The 7,758-nt window shown below is 34.8% G+C and overlaps 1 long non-coding RNA gene across 1 annotated transcript; it reads left to right on the top strand.

Annotated features, from left to right (window-relative positions):
* Positions 1-2,704: 2,704 nt before the first annotated feature.
* On the top strand, positions 2,705-6,028 carry LOC136201553 (uncharacterized). Its single transcript, XR_010673904.1, has 4 exons — positions 2,705-2,942; positions 3,092-3,593; positions 5,712-5,842; positions 5,924-6,028. It is a non-coding gene; the product is annotated as an uncharacterized lncRNA (long non-coding RNA).
* The last annotated feature ends 1,730 nt before the right edge of the window (positions 6,029-7,758 follow it).

Below are 7,758 nucleotides of genomic sequence, written 5' to 3'. Positions count from 1 at the left end.
CAAACTCAAAGTGACTTCGAGTAAGTACAAAGGAGAGCGCAAAGACACCGACCCACCAAAGCTTGAGTGTAAGAGTGAAATCCCTTGGTGAGGTACAATCGGGTTCTCAAAAGATAATCAATCCCCGTTAATATTGCCTACTAAGTTTGATTATGGAGGTTTCGACTAAGTTTTGGTCGCTCATTCGCTTGCATAAGTACTTGCCGAAAACTTTTCGTAAAACTTTAGCTTCGAAATCACGCACTTGGTAAAACCAATCGGAAGTTTGTTTCTTAATTGTCTCTATCCATTGTCTTTCGATTTCTTTTACTTGAGGACAAGTAAAACTTTAAAGTCCGAGGAGGTTGATAGGGGCATTTTGTCCCTATCTTTTAGCGTGAATTACGGTTTAATTGTGGACTAAATAAGTGAGTTTAATTACAAAAATATTGTGTTTTTAATAAAATAACAAAATAAAAATAAATTTTATGCTTTTGATTAATTTCCTTTGTTTTCCGTTAATTTCGGAAAAATAAAACGTCAAGCTAACTCGGCTCTCGAGAATTGTATTTCGCAGGTACGAATAAAGGAGTAAAATTCACAAACACCACGCGGGGTGTCTCCACCTATACGCGGGGCGTACAGGAGCAATTCTTCAATCTAAATCTCAGGAGCTCAGGTACGCGGGGCGTTTTCCAAGCCACGCGGGGCGTCTCCACTGATACGCAGGGCTTTTTCCAAGCCACGCGGGGCGCCAAAGACATGATCCAAGCTAGTGAACTCCAGAGGCTCAACCACGCGGGGCCTAATCCAACCTACGCAGGACGTGGTTATGACAACAGGTCTGAATCTGAACAACACACAGGCAATTATCAACGGAATTGGCAAACACGTGGGGCGTCTGCCTGTCCATGCGGGGCGTGCTTCAAATAACAAGACTGAATCTGACCCACATGCCAGAAATTATCAACAGAATGTGCATATACGCGGGGTGTCTGCCTGTGCACGCTGGGCGTGCCATGGGAAAACTGCAGAAATAATGTATTTGTGTATTTACGATTCTACCCCCGAGCTTGATGTATAAATAAGAGTGATTAGCACTCATTTCATCATTCAATTTTCTATGTATTAGAGTTCCTCACACCTTGAGAGCTTGATAATCCTCCCGTTACTCCGCCGAAGTTCCGCTCCATCCGCATTCACCAAGCTCGAGAGCTCCACCTCCAAGTCCTAAGAGACGACTTTGAGTCCGGTTAGCTAGTCTTAAGGGCCGATTCTTCTTCCCTTTCTACTTGTTAATTAGCTTGTACTCTTTCTATGTACTAGGCTTGGTTGTATCCCGTATTTTCGCATTCCATATTTATAATACATGATTTACGATTCTGTTTTCACTATACGTGTTAATGTTTATTGCTTGCTTTGATACTAATAATTGATTATTGTGTAGGTCGTTTACGAGCTCCGAAATCTATTAGGAATCACATAGGTGTTGCCTCACCGGAGTTGACAAACCGGAAACCGTAGGAATTGACGTGCCACGGAACTTACGGGCCCTAGTTTCTGATCCTAAGAATTAGAGTCGCCTTAAGGGGAAATCACGACTCTAGAACCTCACGGAGTTGTTCGATCTATAAATAGTCGTTTTTGCAAGAGTAAATTATTAATCTATATATTTCGTGTTGTTTATCATAGGTTATAACTTATCATCACCCGTGTCACTCTAAGAGGGCTTGAAATACATGAAAATTGTCTCACCCGTAGTTTAGGAGTAGTTTTAGTTGCCACCCAACCAAACTAAAGTATTCACCGCTTAGATAACGTGTAAAACCGAGTAGTTTAATACTTGTAGTTATATATCCCGTGGATTCGATACCCGGTCTTAACCGGATTATTACTTGATACGACGGGTACACTTGTCCCTACGTAGTAGCGTCTAGTAGAGTTAGAGCATTTAGAAAGATCACATCCATAACCCTAGCACACACTTATCATCATATTATTATCACTCTACCGGACACGCATCAAAATACCCCTAACGTTTTGGGCCAGGTGCAATTTTACCCCTAACGTCTAAAATGGTGCAATTTTACCCCTGACGTTTGTAGTCAGGAGCAATTTTACCCTAACATTGGTAATTTGGGTCAATTTCAGACACTATTATAAAATACATATATTTTTATTTATTATTTTGCGCCAATTGCGTATCAATTCATTCTAAAAAAATGATTTCATGTCTTTTGTAATTTAATAATAGAATTGGAGATTAATATTTATAAATTCGGTGAATTTTTTGAATTTTTTTTGTCCAATTCGTTCAAAAGACAGTATGTTTTTTTATTATTTTTTTTACATCCCAATATATGTTATGATTTGTTACTGATAAAATGACGCAAATGTGAAGTGTAGATGATAAGATTCATGACCGAGAAGACAGTTTGATGAATTATTTCTGAAATTGACCCAATTTATCAACGTTAGGGGTAAAATTGCTCCTGGCTACAAACGTTAGGGGTAAAATTGCACCATTTTAAACGTTAGGGGTAAAATTGCTCCTGGCCCAAAACATTAAGGGTATTTTTGCACCTTAACCCAAAAAACAAAATAAAAAAAAACTAGACAAAACCATGTGACTTCATAGTGGCATTTGTGTCATTTTCATCTCTAGGGTTTCGGCTTATAATCTCACTTCTTCCCATCTCATCTTTCTCAGCCTCCTAGCATTCTTTCTCTTATGCTCTTTCTCTGATTGACAATTTAATTTTCACTGTCATCTTGGTTTGGGTGGATCTCTGAGGGAAGAAATCAATTATTCCCAGTTTTAGTGTAGTTTCCCTCTCCCATCCGTGTTCGTGCTTATGCTGAGAGATCTCCTGCAGTTTCATTGTTTTTGAAGTTTTCATTGCTTATTTAATTCAATTATAATAGTCTGAATATTGCTCTGAAGCATTCAATAAGATTAGAAGGTGAGCCCATGTAAATTGAATTTGGCAAAATTCATATTCCTTTTTTTTCTCTTTTCTTTTTATGCCAAGTTGAGTTCATTGATTAGAAAAAATTAAAAATAAATACATTTCCATGCTAAGTACATCTTGCAAATATTTTCTCTTTTCAGGTTTTGTTCCTGAGGATTTTGAGATACAAACCAATTTCCAAAACCCTTCTGTTATATGACTAAATTCAAATGGTTTCCCTGTATATATCAGCTCCATTATTTCGTTAAATCAAAGAGGGAGTAGTTATATCCATCTAAATAGAGAGACTTCATTTTTCATGTCATTTAGAACGAATAGTGAATGAGCATAAATTGTGCTCCAATAGCCCTCAATAGAATACAAAGAAGATTTCAGATTGCTGTTGCTAAATTCATCATTGTAAATAAAATAGTAGCAAATTTTGATTGATAAAGGAAAGAAAGAGGAAAACCCAATGATTATAATTTTGGTAATTTTGTGCAGGAGAAACAATGGCGAAGAAACAACAAGAAAATTTATTTCAACATGTGAGTGCATCAGCAGATTTTTTAAGCACTCGGAATAACAAAAAGGATATTCTTGCACCGATTGCAGAATGTTGCCGGCGAAAAACATCCCTCAGGATGAGGATAGTAAGAGATTGTAAGTAAATTGATTCTAAACTTTATACTATTCTAATGGTTGTTTAACAGAGTCCTTTATATCTAAAAAAGATTTATTTTAGTTGGTATACAATTTCATTTTTATTATGGCTCGTTCATTTTATGATACATTGCTAATAATCGAAATTAAACCTGATTACAATTAGATCAAGCAATAGAGTTTAAAATAGATTAAAAAGGAAAATAAAAAACCGAACTTAGGACCAAATAAACACAAAAACAATAGTCTGATAGGATAGAAAAAGAATAGACAACGCACACTTTAACTTTTTTTTCCTTTTTTCTTCCTTCCTTATGGATGAGAACTTAGAGCATCAAAAGGTGATTAGGACACCAATTTCAGCATTATTAAGAGACTAATGAACCTATAAGTAAAAAAGAAGCCATAACAAGATTGAGATCTAGTTAGTTAAATTTTGTTAAATAATCATGGTAGGGACACACACATATATATATATATATATACAATAATAAAAAAAAATGTATACAATACTAAAAAAAAAGGTTGAAAAGATTGAATTGAATTGAACCAAATAAAGTTATTGTAATTGGTGAATGATTTAGAAAGGATAGGGATGGAGCATATGCTATATATTGGATTATTGGAGTTAAGAAATTTCGATCTTAACCAGTTCATAATCATGTTATGGTTTTTGAAAAAATGGAAAAAATCATAATCATGTCAACCCAATCGGGTAAGTGTCGATTTTGTGTGTTCGTGGGTCACATTTAGTAGGTTTTTGAAAGAAAACATAATCTAAGAAATTGAGATAAGAAAACTGGAAATGCAATCTTGAGCACACATCTGCCTACTTATAGGCTTAAAGATAACTAATCACACAAAATCAATAACTAAAATATAGCGATTCAAATTTAAACAACTCAAAATTTAATCTCTTATCTTCTTCTAACAAACACAAAGATTTTACAAATTTTGTAATCAAATCTTCAACAAGTGACATTTAAAAATATTGAGGATATAGTAATACTTCTAAATATTTATATAAATTTTAGATTAACATGTTAGCTCTTACCATCAAAAGTTTGACCCATAATCATTTTAACAAACCCCTAATTCGCTTATATATTGTTGGGTTGGTGTGGTGTAATCATTAGAAATGTGTAATTTTACTATCTCCACTAACAATGACATGTAAATATATGAAAGGTTCGAGTCGTATTCACGTGTGGAAATTGTAATTGTACTACTATTAAGATGACATATAAGCATATCAAAGGATATAATGATAATTCTAAATATTCGTGTCATTTCCGAGTTAGCATGTTAACCCTAACCCAATACAAAATTTTGGATGTCAATTTCGTGTCAATCCAAAACTGACCTATTATTTATTTAATAAAACACTAACCTAATAAATTCGTGTTGAGCTCGTGTTGTGTACACAATTGCCACCTCTAGTTATGAGACCCCACCCAGCTACAAGACATTACACATCTAAGACTGTCACACTTAAACTCTTACTAAAGTCTAACTTAAATTATGATATACAATTCTCCAAGACCCAGTTTTGTTTATTCATCTTGCAAGATATAACCAGACACCAGTTTTCAGTCTCAGACTACCAAGATCCTTGCAATGAAAACATGTTCATTCTATTGCCATTAAATGAAAATATATCAAAGGCTTTTTTCAGCATACAGAATAAACATTTGTGGAAGTGAGAGAAAGGATGCATTATGAAATACCTGAAACGAACACGCTTAAGATCTTTGGCACCTCCTGGCAAGGAAAAAAGGGTAATGTACACACCCGGTTCATCTTGCTCTACCCATTCATCCCCATTGGTAGGTTCAACTTTAGCTGTTCTGTTCTTATTCCTAGCTGTTGTTTCCAAATGTCCTAATTCAGGGTGATATGCTGAAAAGTAGAGATTTAAATTAAGACATGGTATTTATAAAGAAAGAGAAATTTCATAAAAAGTAGAGATTTAGGAGAGAAATATTGAGGGTAAATAAGTTCTTTTATTAATCTAATTAATATTTTATTAGTTTTGATGAAAAACCTTAAACAATGTATTTTTAAAACCGGAGGGAAGCTTTCTAAGCGTTGTTCGGTTTGTTATTTTTGTGTTTTCAGATGAAATCATTGATCACATTCCAATACGATTCCACTTGTATGGCTTTTTTAATGGATGGAAGTGCTGCATTAGGTCTTGACTTGAGCTTTGTAACACATGTGTTCTTAATGGAACCTATCTGGGATAGAAGGTAACACATTATTTCTGTCATTCAAAATAAAAGTCTCTTTCTTTCATTTGTCTTGACCCCTAGTTGTGTTGAATTTATTAGCGTGGAGGAACAAGTGATAAGTCGTGCTCATCGGATGGGTGCTACACATCCCATTCAAGTGGAGATGTTAGCAATGTGTGGTACAATTGAAGAGAGAATGCCGGAGTTCCTACAGGTATATATATATATATATATATATATATATATATATATATATATATATATATATATATATGGGGTTGTTCTTGATGGTATCAGTAACCATCCAGACTCCTAAATGGATGCAAAATCTCAGCCATTGATTTTGATCCAATGGTGTGATCATTTAATGTATTAATATCATAATAAATGACTTACCTTGTAAATTACATTTTTGTCTCTCTTTGTAATTACTCCTTCTTCTTCATTAGCCTTCTTCTTCATTAGGATTCATCTTCAATAGGAACAGTAAGAAAACACATCGGATTATTCATCGGAAAAATCATCACGGCGGCCGGAAAAATCATCACGGTGGCCGGAAAAAAAATCATGGTGACCGAAAAATTCATCATCGTTAATCGACTTTTCTTGCTGACTTTGACTAACAGATTGGTTTCAATTTCATTAATATTACTCGGTTAAATTCTGAATTGATGTTTGTGTTCCTCTTTACGTCATAATGGATCTATTTGTTAAGTTTTAATTAACTGTGGTTGTGTTGAAGTTTCAACATCCATTATCAGCAAGTGTTAAAGCTTCCATTGAGTTAGTTGTGATTTATATATATATTGATAGATTGTAAAGTGTTATTGATTTTTAATAAGAAATTTAAGAGGATTGAAATCAACCTCCTGAAGATTCATTCAACACGTTGGAATGTTGTTCTGAAATCGAAAAAAGATTGTTTCACATTATTATTTTACATAAATCAGAAGACAACGTTTTCTTTGTATTGTTTTACCGATCTATAATGTCTAGTTTATCAGAAGTCTTTTTTATTTAAGTAGAAGTGCAAACTGGTGAGAAAAAACGCAGTGTTTTGGGATTGGTTTTGCATTTTGGGATTTTAATATGCTTTTTCAGAATTTTTAATACACGATTGAAATAATAAGAAACATCATTAAAACTTGATGAACCAATACTAATTGTTAATAGTTTACATTTTGTGCAACATTATTATTCTTTCGAGGACAATTCCTGGAAGCATGACTAGTCTAACCACAAATTCTACAGTGGTTTGGATTGGTCCTTATTTTTTTTAGTTTCGCCATAGGACTTTGTTTTTGGCATATACATATATGATTTGTTTTTTTCTTACTAGCCACAGTCGGTCGACCCTTTGTTATTGATAGGGGTATTTTACCCCTATCTTTTAGCGTGATTTACGGGTTGATTTTGGATAAAATAAATAAGTTTAATTACAAAAATAAAGCGTTTTGATAAAATAAAGAAATGAAAATAAATTTCGTACTTTCAGTTAATTTTCCATGTTTTTGATTAGTGTAGGAAATAAAAACGTCAAGCTAACTCGGCCTGTAAGATTTGTATTTCAGGTACGAGCAAGGAGCAAAAATCCACTCAAATACGCGGGGCGTATCAGCCTTTACGCGGGGCGTGAAACATGGTGTCGGCAATTATTGCCTTATCCACAGGCCCCATGTGGAATTGACTCAGCATACGCGGGGCGTATGCCACCCTACGCGGGGCGTATGACACATGTCGGAAATAATTGGCCTAATCCTGAAAGTCAGACTGCACTGTCTCCTTGAGTCAACTCTTTATACGCGAGGCGTATCACCATACACGCGGGGCGTGCCAGGCAATTCCTCAATGATAAAAACTCAGAGACTCATTTACGCGGGGCGTGCTTCAGCTACGCACGGTGTAAAAGCTCCAATTCAAGCAATAAAACTTCA

The sequence above is a fragment of the Euphorbia lathyris genome, chromosome 7 (genome assembly GCF_963576675.1).
Source record: "Euphorbia lathyris chromosome 7, ddEupLath1.1, whole genome shotgun sequence".
In the NCBI taxonomy this organism is placed as follows: domain Eukaryota; kingdom Viridiplantae; phylum Streptophyta; class Magnoliopsida; order Malpighiales; family Euphorbiaceae; genus Euphorbia; species Euphorbia lathyris.
The sequence above is the reverse complement of the archived record's forward strand: the minus strand, read 5'-3'. Positions and strand labels throughout refer to the sequence as shown.